At 50.6% G+C, this 21421-nt stretch overlaps 1 protein-coding gene across 3 annotated transcripts in view; it reads right to left on the bottom strand.

The window, feature by feature from the left end:
• The window catches only part of LOC135200396 (PHD and RING finger domain-containing protein 1-like), a 121816-nt gene that overhangs the window by 64151 nt on the left and 36244 nt on the right, over positions 1–21421 (bottom strand). The gene's annotated exons all lie outside the window — the stretch shown is intronic.

The following is a 21421-nucleotide window of genomic DNA, read 5'->3' as shown; positions in this document are numbered from 1 at the left end:
AGCAAAAGTGATTTGTTTACCTACCAGTCGCTGCTTTGCTGCGCGCCTGTCGACAAGCAGTTAACTACCGAACCCCTTGTTCGAAAGCTTACGACCTATCCAGCTGCCGCTAGTACCTTCCTATTGTAAAAGGACCGAAGGTTTGTATGCCGTGTCGGAACAACTCACATTTAGATATTTTACTCTGAGATTATTTGTCTTTGTCTCTGTAGCACTAGCTCTAGTTTATGTGAATGTACTTCTAAGGTATTAGAAAAAATTACAAGATCATCCATATAGGCATGTAGGTTATCCCCTAAAAGTCTCCAAACACTATATTGTAATTGGGGCGCAACGTAAGCCGGAGGAATACGTAAAAATTGATAATGTCCCCTGAGTGTGCTGAAAACGGTGTATGAGGTACAATCACTTAGGTAATGGTATCTGGTAAAAGCCTTTAAGTAAGTCCAAGTTGGTGAAAAAAAAAATTTATTCTAACCTAACAGAGATAAGATGTCGTCGGTACATCGCACTGGAAACTATCGGAGTCGTTTCCTTGTTTAAGCGACAGTAAGTCTACGCAGGATACGCCAAGTCCGATCTTTTATGGCATGACGTTTGAGGGAAAAATTATATGGGCTTATTTGATTTCCTAATGGCTCCTATTACTAACATTTTTCAACTTCGTCATTTATCTCTATTTTGAAATTTCATTGAGAGTCTACACGAAGGTACGTATATAGCTTTATGTTTGTCCTTAGACCGTATTTTGTGTTAAATTACATCCGTTTTTTCCCAGAGATCACTCCCTAGTAAAAGATAAAAAAAATTTCTGCTGAATCACCTCTGCTTGAATGACTTTACGGATATTACTTTAGATAGATTAACAGAGAGATTCATCCACGACTGATTGGGCGGGATTAAAAGTTAGCAACAATAAAAAAATGCGATATTTATAACTTCCGTATCCACGATATGTATACGTTTGTGGATCACTAGATTAACTTGTTGCTGTGTCAACCGTGTCTAGGGCTTTGTTCGCGGAAATCGTTATATTTCAGTGTCGGGAAGGATTAAAATTTCATTTCCCAGCAAAGTCTTTTTACACGCACTAAGACATTCGAGGGTGCATGCTTCTCGAGATTTTGCGTGCAAAGTGCGACTTCGGTTGTGGGAGAATTCTGTTGGGTCATTTGAACAATGTTTACGATTTATGAGACAAATTGATAGTTCCTTTATATAAGTTATTATTTGATTAACTGTCTCATTTTTGTTCAAACGGATTTTACTATGTTTGAAGGTTTATAGGATTTTCCTTTGATAAACACGCCTTATTTTGCAGGATGTAAGATAATATTTTGTGTATCCCTAGATGGATATCTTACAATTACACTAGATACAGATCAATGTTTTTTATAACTATAGAGGTATCTGTAAGCGCTCGCTTATCCGGACTTCTCATTAGGGAAGTTCGAACAACAGACGGTGAGTCCGTAAATACAGGATATTAAGTGTACTAAAGAAATAAAACAAGATACTCTAATTTTTACGGCGCGTACAGTTGGGCTTAATCCACCACTACTTATAATAACTTACGTATTAAAAAAAAAAACGAAAACCTGCTCTGATTACTTTATACGGTCGTGTGTTTCATAGGAAAAATCCTTTTTATTCAAAAAAGATATTGGCATGTATGAACCAACATCGCTTTTCCCCACTCTGCTAGAGTCGCTTATTGTGTGGAATTTGCTATGCTTTGAACACTCGGCAGATTTAACTAACCTTGACCGCTTGACTAGGTGACACAGTAACCGAGTTTGCTCGTTTGATTCTGAAAGGCTACTGTTTCTATTTCTTTTTGTAATAATTATTGGATCCATCTCTTTATTACCATCGGTAACGTATTGTGTGTTTTTAGCATTATGTTGCTGGTTACGTATAAAGCAATGAATGACGAACTATTAGGAACTGAGCGATTACTAATAAGACAAGTTATCACTACTGCATACAATATTAACTGTTTGTACTTCATTCTTTGCTAAAATTTGAAATAGTGAGGGATCCTGGTCAGCGCATTTAGCCTGATGAAAGTTTTTTACAGACATGTTATTCCTTGCAATCCAGCCATATTTTTAAAGTTAAGTTGAGTCATTGAGGTTCGATATTTTATATAACTCAAAAAACTCAAGGCTAAAACTGCGATCGGGACTTGCAAAGGAGCATTTATTGTCATGACCCGAAATAGTGTTACCTCTAATTTATATAGATTTGCACGGGTGTTCCACTTGTTTTTTGTGTGTTTTTCTAATCACTACGGTGCGTTACGACCCTATCCATGCATCTGTATAAATACAGACGTCCACTGCGTAAACGCATATTCACTGTTTAATATGATTTGTTACGTAAGGGATTAATAATCACCCAAAATGATAAAATTAACATAGTATATGATTATGATATTTCAGTAGAACTTCTGGAAACAGACACTCAAAGATAAAAACTCGCAGTAGCGAAATCTCAATGATGTAGATAATTTCTGTAAAAAAGTAAGATTAAGAATGTCTCGTAACTTCAGCCACAGGAATAACGAAATTCGACCTGCAAAGGAAACACTCAAAGTTACTCCAAATGAATAAAAAATTGTACTTAGCTTGCTTTTGTGGAAGTCACGGTGTTCCGATAACGACACACGGCCTTGGTCCTCCTTCTCTATTTAGGCGGATGACCTGGTTTGGCTTCAGTTTCCCCGTGCGCGTTGTTTCGATGATTCGAGCCCTTGGAAAAAAAAAAGATCCGATGCTGCAGACGCGTTCGGTTTGTTTCTTGAGTGCCGGAATAAACGCTCACTAACGATGTTTTCTTGAATGATTCTAATGAGAGACGAAGCTTGCGTTGTCGTAGGAAAAAGGACACGTCGGTTTTGTTTCTTGAAGTTATTCACTAAATGATGATACTAGGTTGCTTGAAGAATCTGCTGTTTTCGTCGTCGTTGACTTCATGATTTATTATTCTGGTTTTTTCTTCGTAGGATGTTGTAGAGTTCTTCTGGTCCACTGCCACCAATATTAGGGCTCGTGCCTTGTATGATAAGGCGCCCTATGAGGTAATGTTAGACTAGCGATAATCTTACGCTAAGTCGGTTGGTATTGCACTTCCATCTTCAATGGAGTGTCTGGGGGTTTGTAGATCACTTACGAAGTCGGTATTATCTTGTTGGTTATTACGACGATGTGTTAAACTCATGTTGGTTCGGTGAGGAGGTTCTTGTAGAAAACACGAAGTATAAAAAATTATATATTCTTCTGAAGTTTTACATGCTGAAGATCAGATATGATTGTACAAGTCTTCTAATAACGATAGCTTGATCGCTTCTGCCAATGATGATGGCTAATCCTATTCCTCTACATGATAAAGCTTAGGTAAAGAGGTACAGGTCTTCTAATGACGATAGCTAACTCTGTTCTGCCTGTCTACCATCTCTGTTACAAGTTATGAAGGAACAGACAGTAGTTCGAACATATGAACATACATATAAATGACATAGTTTCATACGAACACACAATCAAAATGAGACACGCTACAGATCACGTAGGCCGTTTGAATTATAGGTCGGGGTAGTTGTCTCAAGCAGGGAGCTTGGACTAATGTTTATAAACAATTGAATGACTACAGGTGACGGCATGTTATCTTAGCCTACATACTTATTGTATACGTCATCTTTAGCGTCTCTAGTCTGATCACATTCCTGCAAGCAATCTGGTTGACCTCTTTAGTTTTAGACTTTTATATATATGGACTAACATTCCATATTTTTATTATGTAAACACTTACAAATGCGCTTCCTTAATGACTTCTCTTAAGAAAAAAGCCATAGCATTCTTAGACATAGGTCTAGTAGGATCTTTGACAGAACACCAGAGAGAACCTGAAGTCCCTCTAATGCTTCTTGTTCTTTCTACGTAATAACGTAAAGCTCTTACTGGGCAAAGAACCCTTTCCTGTTCTTGACCTACTAGATCAGCCAGTCCTGCAATCTCAAATGACCTTGGCCATGGATGCGAAGGATTCTCATTCTTGGCTAAGAATTCCTCTTGAAACGAACAAACTGCTTTGTTGTGCTTCCATCCTACTTGTTTGTTAAAAGCTTGCAGCTCGCTAATCCTTTTAGCTGTAGCTAATGCTACCAAGAAAATAGTTTTCTTCGTTAGCTCTCGCAAAGAAGCACTGTCCATAGGTTCAAACCTATCCGTTTCTAAGAATTTGAGAACGACATCCAAATTCCAAGAAGGAGCTCTGCAAAGTCGTTCCTTCTTCGTATTAAAAGATCTGAGAAGATCTCTAAGATCTGCGTCATTGGACAGATCTAAACCTCTGTGCCTAAACACTGCAGACAACATACATTTATAACCTTTAATGGTTTGATTTGCCAAACCCACTTCCTTCTTCAGATACAGAAGGAAATCTGCAATTTGGGTCACAGAGGTACTGGATGAAGAAATCTTCCGATTCTTACACCATTTGCGGAAGTTCTCCCACTTCGACTGGTACACTTTGATAGTTGAAGGTCTTCGTGCTCTCGCAACTGCCTTCACTGCTTCTCTAGAAAACCCCCTCGCTCTGACAAGTCTTTCGATAGTCTGAACGCAGTCAGACCCAGAGCGAGGGTGTTCTTGTGGAACCTGTCGAAGTGGGGTTGTTTGAGAAGATCTACTCTCGTGGGTAGACTTCTCGGAGAATCCACTGTCCATTCCAGTACCTCTGTGAACCACGTTTGGGCTGGCCAGTATGGAGCTATTAGAGTCAGCCTTGTTCCTTGACTTTCTCTGAATTTCTTCATTACCCTTCCTAAAATCTTGAACGGGGGAAATGCGTACGCGTCTAGCCCCGTCCAATCTAGTAGGAAGGCATCTACTGCGACTGCAAGAGGGTCCGGGACTGGAGAACCGTAGTTCGGTAACCTCTTCGTTGTTGCGGTAGCGAAAAGATCCACCACTGGCCTGCCCCAAAGCTTCCACAGCCTCTGGCATACTTGATGATGCAATATCCACTCCGTGGAAAGCACTTGTCCCTCCCTGCTCAACAGGTCCGCTCTGACGTTCTTCTCCCCTTGAATGAACCTGGTGAGCAGGGTGACGTTTTCTCTCTCCGACCACAGAAGAATCTCCTTCGCTAAGTTGCAAAGAGAAAACGAGTGGGTCCCTCCTTGTTTTCGTATGTATGCCAGACTGCGGTATTGTCCGCGTTGATCTGCACCACTTTGCCGCTGATCCACGGTCTGAACGCTTTCAGAGCCAAGAAGATCGCCATCAGTTCCTTCCTGTTTATGTGCCAAGCTTTCTCTTCTTCGTTCCAAAGGCCTGACTCCTCTCGAGGGCCCAGCGTCGCTCCCCAGCCTGCGTCTGACGCGTCGGAAAATAATATCAGGTCTGGGTTCCTCTGCTGGAGTGACGTACCCTCTGCTAACCTTCCCGGGGCTAGCCACCACTTTAGTTCCTCCTTTATCTTCAAAGGAATTGGAAACAGGAAGGAATCTGGTTGCGATCTTCTTGGCCAGACTTCGTTCAGAAAGAACTGTAAGGGCCTCATGTGAAATCTCCCTAGGGAAATGAACCGTTCTAACGAAGAGTGTGTCCCCAGCAGGCTCATCCACTCTCTCGCCGAGCATTGGTCTTTCGATAGGAATTCTTGCACTTTCCGAAGGCACATGGTCTGCCTTTCGGGTGACAGAAAAGCCCGAAAAGTCACTGAGGATATCAGAATCCCCAAATAAACTAGCTCCTGTGTGGGGCTCAGATGTGACTTTTTCAGGTTCACCATCAGACCCAGCTGCTTTGTTAAATCCAATGTGAGGTCCGTGTCCTCCAGACATTGCTGCTTTGATTGTGCTCTTATGAGCCAATCGTCCAGTAGAGAGAGACACTGACTCCTAACAAATGAAGCCACTTCGCCACGTTCGTCATCATCCTTGTAAAGATTTGAGGGGCCGTGCAAAGCCCGAAGCAAAGGGCTCTGAATTGATATATCTTGTCCTGGATCACGAATCTCAAATATTTCCTGGACCTTGGATGAATCGGAATATGGAAATATGCATCCTGAAGGTCCAGCGTTACCATCCAGTCCCCTGGTCGTACCGCTGCCAGTACTGAATCGTTCGTCTCCATCGTAAACTTGGTCTTTTCTACGAACAAGTTTAGCTGACTTACGTCCAGTACTGGCCTCCAACCTCCTGATGACTTCGGTACCAGAAAAAGACGGTTGTAAAAACCTGGGGATTCGTGATCCAGAACAGGTTCTATGGCTCCCTTCTCTAACATACTGACAACTTGATGCCAAAGAGCCTCTCTCTTCTCTAAATCGACGTAATGATCCCCTAGGGCTCTCGGAGCTGTAGCGGAGTGGTTTCTTTAGGAAGGGGATCTTGTAGCCTTCCTTCGCTACCCTTACAGACCAAGGATCCGCTCCTTTGTTTTGCCAGACTTCCCAGAAGTCTAAAAGTCTGGCCCCAACACACGTCTGGAGGACTTCTAAATCATTGTTTGGTTGAGGTTTTCGAACCTCTTTTGGCTGGAACTCTTTTCCCTCTAAAGGCTGGTCGGGAAAAAGCCCTACCCCGAAAGGGCTGCTGTGCTGTCCTTGTTTCCTTCGGTGTCTTCTTCACTACCTTAGCGGGTAAATACTTCCTTACTGAAGACGTCAGCAGATCCTGCGTAGCCTTCTGAGTAAGGGAAAGTGCGATATCCTTAATGATATCCTGTGGAAAAAGTTGTCCTGAAAGTGGGGAGAACATCAACTCCGACTTTTGCGCGTTCGAGACTCCTTTCGCAGCGAACGAGCACAAAAGATACCTCTTCTTTAGAACGCCTGCTGTAAACAGTGAAGCAAGTTCATTAGCTCCATCCCTTAAGGCTTTATCCATACAGGACATGATACTTCTAGGCAAATCCGAGTCTGAAGAATCTCCCATCTCTGCAGTCCGAGCCAATGCACCCAACGACCAATCAAGAAAATTAAAAACTTCAAAAGTCCGATATATACCCTTGAGTAAATGGTCGAACTCTGAAGAAGTCCACCACACTTTGGCTGCGTGTAAGGCATGCCTACGGGAGCTGTCCACTATATTAGAGAAGTCTCCCTGGGAGGAGGCAGGAACTCCCAGGCCAAGACTTTCCCCCGTAGCGTACAAAACACCAGACTTCGAAGCCAATTTGGCCGGTGGGAAAGCAAAAGAAGTCTTCCCCGACTCTCTCTCCTCCTTCAACCACTCATTAACACATTGAAGGGCTTTCTTCGCTGAAATCGACAAGGCCATTTTCAAAAAAGAAGATTTCTTGGGTGTTTTCGTCTTCGAAAATTGAGATAGAGATGGCGGGGCTGAAGGTTGAAAATCTCCTTCAAACAATAAAAGGAGGCACTCGGTTAGCTTCTTGTAGTCCGAGGAAGGAGCTTCCACATTCTTGTCCTCTTCCGAAAACTCAACGAAGTCTTCCTCCTGAGAAGAAATATCCTGAAACCCAAGATCCTGATGACTCTCCATAGCGGGATCCTTATCCACAGTTTGCCTGGAGAGCAAATGCGGAACTGCCTCCTTGTAAAACCCCTCTCTTCCTTGTCGGAAAGATGTATCCACATGCTGCCGCCTGCGTCCTGCGTCCTCCGTAACGTTTGCGTCCACCATGCGTCCATCACTCTTCCTCTTGCATTCTGCGTCCTGCAGTGTCGGAGATACGTCCTTCCTATAGGACACACTGCGTCCTGGGTTACGAGAAGATCCCGCCTGAGAACGAGGAGGCAACTGTACGTCCTGCGTCCTCTTGGAAGACTTAACCGGGAGAGACGAGTCCTTACGTCTAGCCAAAGGTTGTTCGGGCTTTTCCCATGATTTAACAATCACTGCTAATTTCTCCTGCATGTCTCGCAGAACTTCCTTAGTCTCCGCTTCCTTACGAGACTCCTGAGGTGGAGGAGAACGAGGACGCACTGGGCTAAAACGAAGAGGCGAGCGATCCTGACGTCTACGTAGCGGAGTTTCTCTAATAGGGGAAACACCGCTCACCGCACGGTTAGTCACCTCTAAAGGACGCGAAATCCTCTTCCTCTTGATAGGGATTGCTTCTTCATCCTCCGATGAAAAAATCTCAGGGCTACTCCAACCTTCTTGTTCAAAAACCCTTTCATCCTGTGATGAGGTCGGCACGTATGACCTCTTGAGAGGACGCGATACTTCCACAAAACGCCTACTCCTTCCTGAAGTCGAACTATCCGACGAATAAACGCACTTCCCAGTATCGCCTTTCCTATGGCGTACTGCTGCAGCCTGGGACGCCACAGGACTGCCTGAAGGGACGCCTGATCGAGAGTAAACCCCTCTCGCCTCCCTTCGACTGTCGACATGCCTTCTCCCTTGGGTCTGGGAGCTTGACAGAGGTCTAGGTCTAGGAGCACGAGAGGGACGATCAGACGCCCCCTCCACAACACTGTCATTAAACACTTCCACTTTGTCCGTTAACCGTTTAATCTGATCTCCCATGGACGCAAGGGCAGCGAACACTTTCACAATTTGTGGATCAGTAGTATCCTCAGATACAGCAACGGGCGCAGGAGAAACCTGAGGGGAAGGTGCTACATCTACATGGGAATGAGCTGGAGAAGACACAGGCAAAGATTCATTCATAGGTTTACTCGAAGAACCAGATCTCTCACTTCTAGAAACTGACCTTCTCACCCGATCTTTTTCTAGTCTCTCTACATACTTAACAAGAGCCTTCCACTCTTAATCATTCAGGCACTCACATTCATTGCACCTATTATCCCACGTACATACAAACTCTCGACACTTCTTACATACAGTATGGGGATCTACCGATGATTTCGGCAGTCTCACTTTACACCCTTCTTTCACACAAACTCTAAACATACTCCCTGAATCAGACATACTAATGCAAGATCAATTGCGATTGCCAAGCTAACTTCGTGAATACGATACCAATATCCAAAAAGTCGGTCAACGAGCAGGAAATTCTATCAGAGAACCAACAACGATGTTGCCGGTTCGGCTGGCAGAGAAAATCTGAGGAAAACGGGAATGGTTCCGAGCACCAGCGCCACGGGAACGGGGTGGCCATTACCTGAACTACCAGTGTACTAGCGGTTGCCGCGAGTTTTGAAATTCTGCCAGTGCGACAAGAGGATAAGCTATATATATACCTGCCAGGTAAGTGTCATGCCTAAAAACCTTGGTTCTTACCTGGTTTGGCAGAAGACTTTATGGCTGTCTAAGAGCCTGCTTCGCCTCAAGAGCCTCAGTGAGGTAGTGACCTATGCTGAGAGTTCTTGCGGATCTGTCAATGGGGTCTTATCCACTTACTCGACAGAACCTTGAGGATCTTTGTCAATGGGTGCTATTCCACTTATACGACAAAACCTCCTGTCTCTGGCAATATCAAGGAGCACAAAACTAATCCCGACCACCTGAACCTCTAACCTGGGTTAGCACTAAGATTGAAAGAAGTTACCCCAAACATTCTTTCACACAACCATAAAAACACAACACCATAAATTAAAAAATGACAATTTGTCCAAAATTGCATTTTTCCTAACTATACAAACCTGAGGTCCTTTTACAATAGGAAGGTACTAGCGGCAGCTGGATAGGTCGTAAGCTTTCGAACAAGGGGTTCGGTAGTTAACTGCTTGTCCGACAGGCGCGCGCGCGCGACTGGGAGGTAAACAAATCACTTTTGCTTTTGGCCCAAGCAAAAACTGCAGAGTGAGGGGTGGCATGAGGTGGGGCTATGTGTAAAAGGACCTCAGGTTTGTATAGTTAGGAAAAATGCAATTTTGGACAAATTGTCATTTGTTCCGACACGGCATACAAACCTTCGGTCCTTTTACAATAGGAAGACTCACTTCTTGGTGGGAGGAATCTGAGTCTTTTGTGAACAGACTGGTGTTCGCCCAACCTTGGAAGTCTCCCTGGTCGTAAGAGCGAGGGAGGGATCCAAGCCTCTGTCCGATTGATCGGGGTGTGCACCGCAGGATCAATGGTCAGACCTCTGGACCGAGTACAAAGAGAGAGGCAAGCGTATCTCTTCGTACCAGCAATGTAAGAACTTGTTCCTGTACAGGAGCAAATATAAAGTCATGGGTTTGACTCTTGTAGGCATCCACTTCCCCCCCCTTGTAGGAGGAAGTGGTGGATATTCTGCTCCTATCCCTAGTGAAAGGGATAGGATGGGGCTCTGTCATATAGCTCACCTGCATCTCGTCCTCATCCAGCGTAGTGACGACCGTGGCCCTCTGCCCACAGGTAGAGGAGGAGGAAAGGATGGAAGAGGGAGCCAGTCACTCACTCACTCACACATCCATCCACACAGTCACACCAGGACTCGATGCTGTTTCAGCCTGCGAGGGTCTGGGTTAGCTACACAACTTGTTGAGCAGCCACCACGGGTCCCAAGAAAAAGGTATCCAAGGACCTGTGGGCAATATCCCGAAGGTAGAAGGACGTAAAGGTAGTCTGGTTAGACCAGACCCCTGCCTTCAGGACCTGCGCCACGGAGAAGTTCTTACAAAACGCCAACGAGGGGCCAATACTTCTGACTTCGTGAGCTCTCGGACGGGACGTACGGATGTCGTCACTACCATCAGCCTCATACGCCCTCCTGATGACCTCACGCAGCCAGAATGAAAGAGTGTTCTTGGATACTTCTTTCTTGGTTACCCCGGTGCTAACGAAGAGGCGTCGACACTCAGGCCTGAGGTGTCGAGTTTTCTTCAGATAGCGCCGTAGCGCCCTCACAGGACAAAGCAGCATCTCATCCGCATCATTATCGGTGAAGTCCATTAGGGAGGGAATCGTGAAGGACTCGAACCTGTCGTCAGGGATCGACGGTTTTCTGAGTCTTCGCAACGAAGTTCGGGACGAAATCGAGCGTCACAGATCCCCATCCCCTGGAGTGTCGTACATCATAGGAAAGACCATGAAGTTCCCCTACTCTCTTCGCCGATGCCAGGGCCCAGCAAGAAGAGGGTCTTGAGGGTCAGATCCCTGTCTGACGACTCTCGGAGTGGCTCGAACGGCGTTCGAGTCAAACTCCTAAGGACGAGAGTCACATCCCACGCAGGGGGCCTGAGTTCCCTGGGTGGGCAAGACCTTTCGAAGCTCCTCATAAGCAAGGAGATCTCGAACGAGTTCGAGATGTCCAATCCCCTCAGTTTCAGGACGAGAGCCAGGGCGGCTCTGTATCCTTTGACTGTGGGGACTGAGAGGAGCTTCTCTCGGCGAAGAAAAACGAGGAAATCCGCTACCTGCTGAAGAGTGGCTCTGAGAGGAGATAGACCCCGTCTACGACACCAACCACAGAAGACGGCCCACTTCCCCTGGTACACAGCTGCAGAGGACTGACGGACGTTTCCAGCCATCTCTGTTGCTGCGCTACGAGAAAAGCCTCTCGTTCGCAAGAGATGGTGGATAACAGCCAGCCGTGAAGACGTAGGGACTGGACTGCTCGGTGGTACCGCTCGACGTGTGGCTGGGCGAGAAGGTTGTGCCAAGGGGGAATCTCTCTCGGTTCTCCTGCGAGAAGAGCCAGCAGGTCCAGATACCAAATGGCCTGTGGCCATTTGGGAGCCACCAGGATCATCCTGAGATTCGGGGTGACCAGTGCTCGACTGATCACCTTGCGAATCAGGCTGAACGGGGGAAAGGCATAGACGAAGAGGTTGTCCCACGGGTGTTGAAGAGCGTCCTCTGCAGCTGCCCATGGGTCCGGCACGGCCGAGAAGAACACCTGGAGCTTCCTGTTGTGCCGGGTGGCGAACAGATCCACGACTGGTCGTCCCCACAGGTCGAAGAGCCTTTCCGCCACGTCCTGGTGTAGAGACCACTCGGTCCCTATCACCTGATCCCGACGGCTGAGCGTGTCTGCTACTACATTCCTCTTCCCTGGAATGTAGCGTGCCGACAGCTCTATTGAGTGTGCCTCGGCCCACTCGTGCACCTGCCGAGTCAACTGGTCCAACGGGAGAGACACTAGGCCCCCCTGTTTGTTGACGTAGGCCACTACCGTGGTGTTGTCGCACATCAACACCACTGAGTGTCCCATCAAGCGGTCCTGGAACTCTTGGAGAGCGAGGAACGCTTCCAGTACATTGATGTGAAGGTGCTTGTCGTTCTCGTCCCACACTCCTGAAGTCAGCAACTCCTCCAGGTGTGCGCCCCATCCCTCGGTCGTTGCGTCTGAGAACAGCTGCATGTCCGGGGGGGGAGTGCGCAGAGGCACTCCTCTTAAGAGGTTCCTGTCGTCCAGCCACCAGGCTAGGTCCTGCCTCACCTCCGGTGTCAGTGACACTGGAAAGCTTGGTGGATCCGTCGCCTGTGACCAACTCTCCTTTAGTCTCCACTGAAGAGACCGCAGGTGAAGACGCCCGTGAGGGACTAACTTCTCGAGTGACGACAGGTGTCCGATCACGACTTGCCATCGCTGAGCTACCTGTTCCTGCCGAGACAGGAACTGGTTGGCTGCCTCCCTGAATCTGCTGATCCGCGAGTCTGCGGGGAAGACTCGCCCTGCTACCGTGTCGATCAGCATACCCAGGTACTTCATCCTCTGCTGGGCTCGAGATCGGACTTTTCGAAGTTCACAACGATCCCCAGATCGCGACAACTCGAGCAGTCGATCCCTGTCCTGTAGCAACTGCGAGCGGGAGCTCGCCAGGACTAACCAATCGTCGAGATACCTCATCAGACGTATCCCGTGCGAATGGGCCCAAGCAGACACCAGAGTGAACACTCGCGTGAACACCTGTGGGGCGGTTGAGAGACCGAAGCAAAGTGCCCTGAACTGGTACACCGTCCCGTCGAGGATGAAGCGGAGGTACTTTCTGGAGGACTGATGAATGGGTATTTGGAAATACGCATCCTTCAAGTCCACTGAAAGCATGAAATCGTTCTCCCTGATGGAGTCGAGCACTGAACGTGCCGTCTCCATCGTGAACCGGGTCTGGCGAACAAACCGGTTCAGAGGAGAGAGATCTATCACCGGGCGCCAGCCTCCCGTAGACTTTTCCACCAGGAAGAGTCGACTGTAAAAGCCCGGTGACTGATCCGTGACGATTTCTACAGCTCTCTTGCTCAGCATGGTCTTGATCTCCTGTCTCAATGCTACGTCCTTCGATGACCCTGGAACGTACGACTGCTGTTGGACCGGGTTGGAGGTGAGGGGTGGCCGAGATTCGAAGGGTAATAGATATCCCTCCCAAAGGACATCTACAATCCAGGTCTCGGCGCCGTAGCGCTGCCAAGTTGCCCAATGGCTGGCCAGGCACCCCCCCCCTTCCGGCAGCAGGTGAGGGGGAACGCCGTCCCTAGCGTTTCCCCCCTTTCTTCGACTTCTTCCCAGAGCCTCCACGGGAGGAGGAGGGCTGGGAGGAGGGCTGGATACGGCTCCCCTTTGTAGAAGTCTTTCCCCGGGGCTTCGACGCAGCTACCGTCTTAGCCACCGAGGAAGCGCTAGCCGAGCTCTTTGACTTGGCCGCAGTCCGAGGCTGCCCAGAAGCCTTCGAGACTGCCTGGTGAACCAGACGGTCACTGTCGTCAGTGCGCCGTCTGTCCACCGCAGCGTCCACCATCTCTCCTGGGAAGAGAGACGTGGAACTCCGTAAAGGTCCGTTGCGAAGTCCCAACGCCGCTTCACGCCCGGCCGCCCTGGAAACCCGAGTAAGGACAGCGTCCCTACGTCGGAGAACCAGGTTGGCCCACAGGTTCACCGTCTGGTGGGCAAGGAAGGAGATGGCTCTTCCCCCAGACTGGCAAAGTCTCCTAAAGGCCGAGTCATCTTCGGGAGAAATTCCCACGGAGTTGGCTGCGACCTTAGATACTGTGAGGGACCACAGATCTAACCAGGAGACAGCCTGGAAAGCTGCCATGGCAGTAGATTCCAGGCCGAGTGCCTCTTGCTGCGAGAACCATAGGTTCTCGGACAGGAGCTGCTGCAGAGACACACCCGGAGTCAGCCTGGCTAACTCCGGGTTCACCTGTTTGGGCGGCATCGGGTCCTCAGATGGCACGTAAAAACGCCGCTGTCGCAGCAGAGGAGGTGGAAGCAGCTTGCTCGACCTGCCAGACTTGAGAGAACCGTCTTGCCCGGAGACAAGCGATTCTACCTGGTCCAGCACTGAGTCGGCAAGCTCGGAACGCGGCAAACCCACCGTCGGTCTGGGTTCCCTCTTCGGGCCCCAGAACGACTCGAGCCGGGACGTGGGCTCGGATGGTGGGAGCGGCGATCCTTCCGCGAGGTCGTTGTGCTGACGAATCAGCGCAATAACCTCGGCAAAGTTCCTCTGGATCTCAGGAGTGACTGCGTCCTGCGGAGTCGGACCATCCAGTCCCTCAAACAGGAGCATCTCCCGAGACCCTCCTCCCTCGAGGGGAGGAACAGCGACAGACCCCTCTCGGTCTCCTCCAACCACTTGTGCATACGACCTGGCTGGTCCGAGAACCGTGCCTGGTACGTAGGACGACGTGGTGGGATCCTGAGGGGCGCACCCCTCACGATCACTCCTCAATACCTCGCCCCTCCCGGGTTAACCCGAGGAGGTTGAAGGTATGGGAGAGGCAGACCTGACGCTCCCTCCTCGCTCGCTGGCAGAACCAGTGGGCTTGGAAGACTGCAGGCGATCGTCAACCCGCGGTGGCGATCGAGCTGCAGGCCTAGTCGAGCCGTCTCGCTGTGGAGAACGGCTGGACCGAGAACAGCGGCCCCGGTCTCGTGTGTCAGAGGAGCTGGTGCTGGTTGCCGTACCCGATCGCTCTCTGTGAGAGTGACGGTCAGGCGACCGGCGAGCTCCACTGTCACGGTGAGACCGGTGCGTATCCTCACGGCGCGTCACGTCGCTGGTACCAGCCGTGGCTGGCGCCGCGAACGGGGGGACCTCTTCCCAGCCTCAGCCCGTGGCCGGTCATGGACCGTCACGTCCGCCCGGGTAGCCAGCTGCTCGCCGCGAGAGCGAGAGCTGGTCTGGTGAGAGTCGCGTGAGTGGCTGTCACCAGTCTTCCGCTCCTTGCCGTGAACCTGACGCTGAGCTGGCTCAGAGGTCTGGTTCCTAGCTGCACGGTCGCTGGTAGGCGACCGTACACTCGGTACCTCTCGCGAACGAGAGGCCGAGACGGATCCTGCTGCCGTGGTCGAACCACTAACAGCAGGTGAGGAAGTGCCGGTATTAGCCGGCACTCCTCTGGTCCCCGTAGTCTTCTTCCTTGCGGAAGAAGAGACGGGTCCTGCCCCCGAAGGAGCAGGGTGACCAGCGGAAGAACCCCCCGTCTCACCAGAGCGAGACGGGCCCTTAGAAGTTCCCGAAGGAGACTTCTTAGGGGGGGGGGAGGCGACCTTCTTCTTGTTAGGCGGGGGAGCCTTAGAAGAAGAAGGGGAAGAGGCGGCAGACGACGACGACGACGAAGAAGACGATGAAGACGACGACGACACCTCCTCCTCTTCTTCTTCTTCTTCGTCAACCTCCTCAGGACCGATGTCAGATCTGTCATCCAGAGCGGAGCCGGGGCTGCTGTTGCCGAAGCAACAGGGCCCGGACGCACCTGTCCGAACAGATCAGCATCGGGAGCAGCGGTGCCAGGAACAGGAACAACGTCAGCAGGTGCAGGCATCACAGGAACAGCAGTGGAGACGGCAGGAGCAGGTACAGGAACGGCAGCAGTGGTCGGTAACGTCACGTCCGTGAACAGCGGCTGGGCAGGTACGGCAGGTACGGCAGGCTGTACAGGCGGTCCAGGTGGACGGACCAGCGGCACAGACATCCTTGGTACTGGTGGGAGGTCCAGGGGCGAGCTCTTCGGGCACACGAAGTCCGGTCGCGGCAGCACGGCAAACCCAGGCGGCGGCATCACACTCCCCCGTGGTACGGCGACTGGCCCCTGCACCGATGTAGTTGGTGTGACAGAGACCGCGTGCGGGGTGTACACCAGGTGAGGAGGTGAAGCATAGCCAGGCGTTGTAAGGGTCGTGGTGGTGGTCGTAACCGTAGCATGCGTGACCGCCACAGAGCCAGCGAGATGGTAGAGCAGCCCCTGGACACTCGGCACGCCCTGCAGACCCAACGATGCCCACACCTGTCCGAGGTCGTCCTTCGCGGCAACCGCACCTGAGGAAGCAAAAGTCGGGTGGTTAGCAGGATCCTCTACCCGCTCGCGCGAAGACGAACGGATAGAGGACCCAGAGTACAACTCGACATCGGGGTATCTAGCGCCCTCCTCCACACTCGACAGGTCGGGTGAGGAGAGGACCTAGAAACCCCCCCGAAGGGGGAAGGGAAGGCGCCAAACGTGGGAGCTGAGCGGGCGGCAGGAAAGAAGACGAAGTGTCCGTAACCAAAGGAGTCGCGGGAGAGCTTTCCGACGACTCCTTTGCAGGCCTTCGCTTCTTCCTGCCTTCGTACAAAGCCCACTGCGCCTCCGACCAATTAGAACATACTTCACAGGGCTCGGCTCGGGTGCATTCGCGCCCCCGACACCGAGCGCACAAAATGTGTGGATCAATTTCCGGGAATGAGCGGAACTTTCCGCATTTACGCCCTTCGGTACCCGGGCATAGTCTCCGGGGGGTAGCGAGGCGTGGAGATTCCATTATTGATCAATTCACAAATGAAATAAGAGAGGAAATGATTGTACTTACAAATGATTCACACACAAACACAACCAAATACTCATGAAAGCAAACGACGAGAAGCGGGCAGAGAGCGTCGAACACACACGTCCACTCGCTGTGAGGCCGAAAGCAAAAGTGATTTGTTTACCTCCCAGTCGCGCGCGCGCGCCTGTCGGACAAGCAGTTAACTACCGAACCCCTTGTTCGAAAGCTTACGACCTATCCAGCTGCCGCTAGTACCTTCCTATTGTAAAAGGACCGAAGGTTTGTATGCCGTGTCGGAACAACTAACTAAACTATTAAGGATTAGCATCAGCTCCCTGTCCCAGCACCGAATCCGCGGATACGTACGGCCCCAGAGAGAAGCATTTTTCGTAAGTAACTCTTATGTCCTTCAGGTAGTGGGATGCAAATACAGAGTTGCATCTCCAGTACGTGGCAGCCAGAATATCCTTCATAGACATGTTTCTATGGAATGATAAAGAAGTCGCAATGGCTCTTACCTCATGCGCTTTTACTCGAAGCTGCCGTAAGGAGTTGTCATCGCACGCCGCATGTGCTTCTGTGATGACACTTCTCAAAAAGAAAGCAAGGGCGTTCTTTGACATGGGCCTTCTTGGGTCTCTCACCGCACACCAGAGACTCTCTAGGTTACCCTTAAGCTGCTTTTTTCTTTGCAAATAAAACTTAAGGGTCCTGACCGGGCAAAGTGACCTTTCTATCTCTTTCCCTACCAAGGGGGAGAGTCCCTTAACCTCAAAGCTTCTAGGCCAGGGTTTCGAGGGATTTTCATTCTTTGCCAGGAATAAGGGCTTAAAAGAACGAATCGCAGAGTCTCCTTTAAACCCAACTCTTGAGTCCAGGGCTTGCAGTTCACTCGTCCTCGACAGCTTCTTCGACCTGCACCACTGTCGAAAGACTTCCCACTTCGATTGGTACACCCGTAAGGTTGAAGACCTGCGGGCTCTGGCGATCGCGCTAGCAGCCTTTCGCGAAAAGCCTCTCGCTCTGACGAGTCTTTCGATAGTCGAAAGGCAGTCAGGCAGAGAGCGGGGAGGTTTTTGTAAAACCTCTCGAAGTGGGGTTGTCTGAGCAGATCTCTCCTTAGTGGAAGAGAACTGGGGAAGTCCACCGTCCATTCCAGTACCTCTGTGAACATTCTTGAGCGGGCCAAAAGGGAGCGATTAGGGTTAGCCTCGTTCCCGTCGAGGATACGAATTTTCTCATCACTTCCCCCACCAGTCTGAATGGGGGAAAGGCGTACGCATCGATGCCTGACCAATTTAGAAGGAGGGCATCGATTGCTATGGCTCTTGGATCCTCTATCGAGGAGCAAAAGTTCTCTATTCTCCTGTTGCAAAAAGTGGCGAACAGGTCTACTTGTGGTCTGCCCCACAGGGCCCAAAGTCTTTGGCACACTTCGAGATGGAGGGTCCACTCTGTCGGTAGGACTTGGTTCCTCCTGCTCAACAGGTCCGCCCTCACATTCCTTTCTCCCTGTACGAATCTGGTAAGGAGCGTGATCCCTCTCTCCTCTGTCCAGATAAGAAGAGTCCTTGCTATTCCGTAAAGGGAGATGGAGTGTGTTCCTCCTTGCTTCCGAATGTAAGCCAGAGCCGTGGTGTTGTCTGAATTGACTTGGACCACCTTGCCTCCGACTTCCGATTCGAAAGACTTGAGGGCTAGATGAATCGCCGAAAGTTCTTTTGCGTTTACGTGCCAGGACACCTGTTCCCCCTTCCAGGTGCCTGACACTTCCTTCGCCCCTAGTGTTGCTCCCCAGCCTGACTCTGACACGTCTGAGAACAACACTAGGTGCGGGTTCGGTTTCAGAAGGGATAAACCTTTGTTCCTTTTGAGAGGAGCAAGCCACCAACTGAGGTGTTCCTTTACCTCCTGAAGGATTGGGAAGGAGTCTGACAGGTCTCCTGACTTCCGATTCCACATCCCTTTGAGGTAAAACTGAAGAGGTCTCAAGTTGAGCCTCCCTAGAGGAAAGAACTGCTCCAGCGAGGAAAGGGTCCCCGGCAGACTCGGCCATTCCCTCGTGGAGCTTTGCTCTTTCCCTAAGAAGACTGTGACTTTTTCCAGCCCTCGATCGAGCCTTTCCTGGAACGGAAAAACTCGAAAACCCCGAGAATCCATCTGAATCCCCAGGTAAACAAGGTTCTGGCTGGGGATCATCTGGGACTTCTCGAGGTTTACAAGCAGTCCAAGCGATCGTGTCAAGTTCAGCGTCGTGGACAGGTCCTCCAGACATTGCCGTTCCGACTTGGCTCTGATAAGCCAGTCGTCCAGATATAGAGAGATCCTCACCCCCTTCAAATGTAGCCATCGGGCTACATTTCTCATGAGGCCCGTGAAAACTTGCGGGGCTGTTGACAGGCCGAAGCACAAAGCCCTGAACTGGAATATCTTCCCTTGGATCATAAATCGGAGATACTTCCTTGAGGACGGATGCAGAGGTACATGAAAGTATGCATCCTGAAGGTCCAGGGAGACCATCCAATCCCCTGGACGTAGAGCCGCAAGAACCGAGGAAGTTGTCTCCATGGAGAACTTCCTTTTCTCCTTACGGAAAGGGCAGCAGGTCTCCCCTTCCTAGCGGATTGGACCAGAAGGTCTTGAGTCGCTTTCTCAGTTAATGAGTGTGAGATGTCCCTCACTAACTGTGATGGGAACAGCTGGCTTGAAAAAGGCGCGTAGAGCAACAAAGACCTCTGAACTGGAGAGACTGATTTAGTCAGAAAAGAGCTATAAACTGCTCTTTGATTTAGTCAGAAAAGAGCTATAAACTGCTCTTTTCTTTAGCACCCCTGCACCGAAGAGGGAGGCTAACTCGCCCAACCCGTCTCGGACAGCTTTGTCCATGCAAGACAGAACGCTGCGAAGGACTTCGGGACCAAGAAACTCCGGGTCCAGAGTTTTCTTGGCCAGTGCCCCAAGGGACCAGTCCAAAAAGTTGAAGACTTCCAGGACGTGGAAGAGTCCCTTGAGGAGATGGTCCATCTCGGACATACCCCATGTGGTTTTGGCCGTGGGAAGAGCATGTCTCTCAACGAATCTACCAAGGTAGAGAAATCTGCCTCGGCAGAAGAAGGAAGAGCCAGTCCCATTGGCTCTCCTGTCTCATACCATATACCCCTTCTACCTGAGAGCTTGGAGGGAGGACAGGAAAACACAGTCTTCCCTACCTCCTCCTTGGAGCTAAACCAAGCCCCTACCGACTGGAGGGCTTTTCTCATCGAGATGGTAGGGCGCATCTTCAGGAAAGGAGCTTTTAGCAGTTCTCGTACTCGAGAACAGAGAACGAGGCTAGGGAGGAGTGGCTGGACTGAGGGAGTCGCCGAACTCCTCAACTAGCAAAGCCGCCAAGGTTTTGTAGTGGGATAAGGAAGCTACTCTCGGAGAATCCTCCTCCGAAATCTCATCCAGGTCTTCCAAAGCCGACCTGCCATGAGAAGCGCGGTCACAGGAAGGAGAGAGCCTACGAGGCGAGGCGCGCCTGTCTGGTGACGCAGGCTTGCGCTCGTGAGGAGAGGTCGATGGATGGCGATCGCTTATCAAGAGTCGACCTAGAAGGCAAAGAGAGTCTGTCTGGCGCCGCGCGCCTGGAAGGTTCTTCAAGGCTGGGTGGCGCCTCGCGCCTGGTAGAAGCCTCACGGATGGAAGGAGCAGTGCTGCTGGGAGGCGCATCGCGCTTGGCTGGCGCCTCGCGTCCGAACGTGACATCCAGGTAGGAATGCGCTTCGCGCTTGGTTGACGCCTCGCACTGGGTTGGAGCCTCGCGGCTGAAAAGTGGGTCACGCCTGGGTGGCGGCTCGTGCCTGGCTGGCGGCTCGCGCTTGGATGGAGCCTCACGCTTGGCTGGTGCTTCGCGGCTGGGTGGCGCCTCATGGTTGGAAGGAGCCGAGCGCTTGGTCGCTACGTGGCCCAGAGCCTCGCGCCTGCGAGGAGAAGAGCGAGAAGAGGGAGGATCGTAAAAATCCTGATGAGAGCGCCGAACAGGAGAGAGGAGCCTGGAGCTTCTCGGCGAAAAGCTCTCTTCCCTGGGGGCGCTTATCATGTCCGGAGGACGTAAGGATCTCTTGATAGGCAGAGAAACGTCCTTCCTGCGAGGAGGATCCTTCACAAGGGCTCCCACAAGCGACGAAATCTGCTACTGCAGATTAAGAAGTATCTTCTTGGTTGTATCCTCTTGATCCGCTTCTAACGGAGGAGAAGGAGGTCTGGAAGACGAAGGAGAATCCAAACAAGGCGCTGGGCTGAAAGGGGCTCTCCTGGCTCTCTTCCTGTCCACAGGAGAATTCTCAGGAAAACGCTCGGGGCTCGAATCCAACAAGCTGGGAGCCTTCCAACTCCTCTTCAAGGGGCGCGACTGCTCAGCTGAACTCCAACCGCGACTGGGCGAAGCGGAATCGGACAAAGAGAAGCACTCTTTAAGGATGCCTTTACAACGGCGATCCCTGGCAGTCTGGGACGGTTCTACAGATCCTGCCGAAGGGATGCCTGACCAGTGGGGATTCTCCACAACCTCCATAAGGCTTTCGACATTCCTCCTCCTCTGGACCTGGGAGTTTGGAAAAGGTCTAGGCCTGGGTACACTGCAATCACTGAGCACTGCACTCTTACCTTCATAAGCTTGCATTTGGAGCTCAATCCTTTTTAAGGCGGCTCTCATGTTAGCCAACTCCACAGACGAATCCACAGGTTCAGTGAAGGGTGAAGGAGCTGATACTGTAGGAGAGGATGCTACTGCTACGTTATGGATAGGAACTAAAGAA

The sequence above is a fragment of the Macrobrachium nipponense genome, chromosome 26 (assembly GCF_015104395.2).
Source record: "Macrobrachium nipponense isolate FS-2020 chromosome 26, ASM1510439v2, whole genome shotgun sequence".
Classification (NCBI taxonomy): Eukaryota; Metazoa; Arthropoda; class Malacostraca; order Decapoda; family Palaemonidae; genus Macrobrachium; species Macrobrachium nipponense.
The sequence above is the reverse complement of the archived record's forward strand: the minus strand, read 5'-3'. Positions and strand labels throughout refer to the sequence as shown.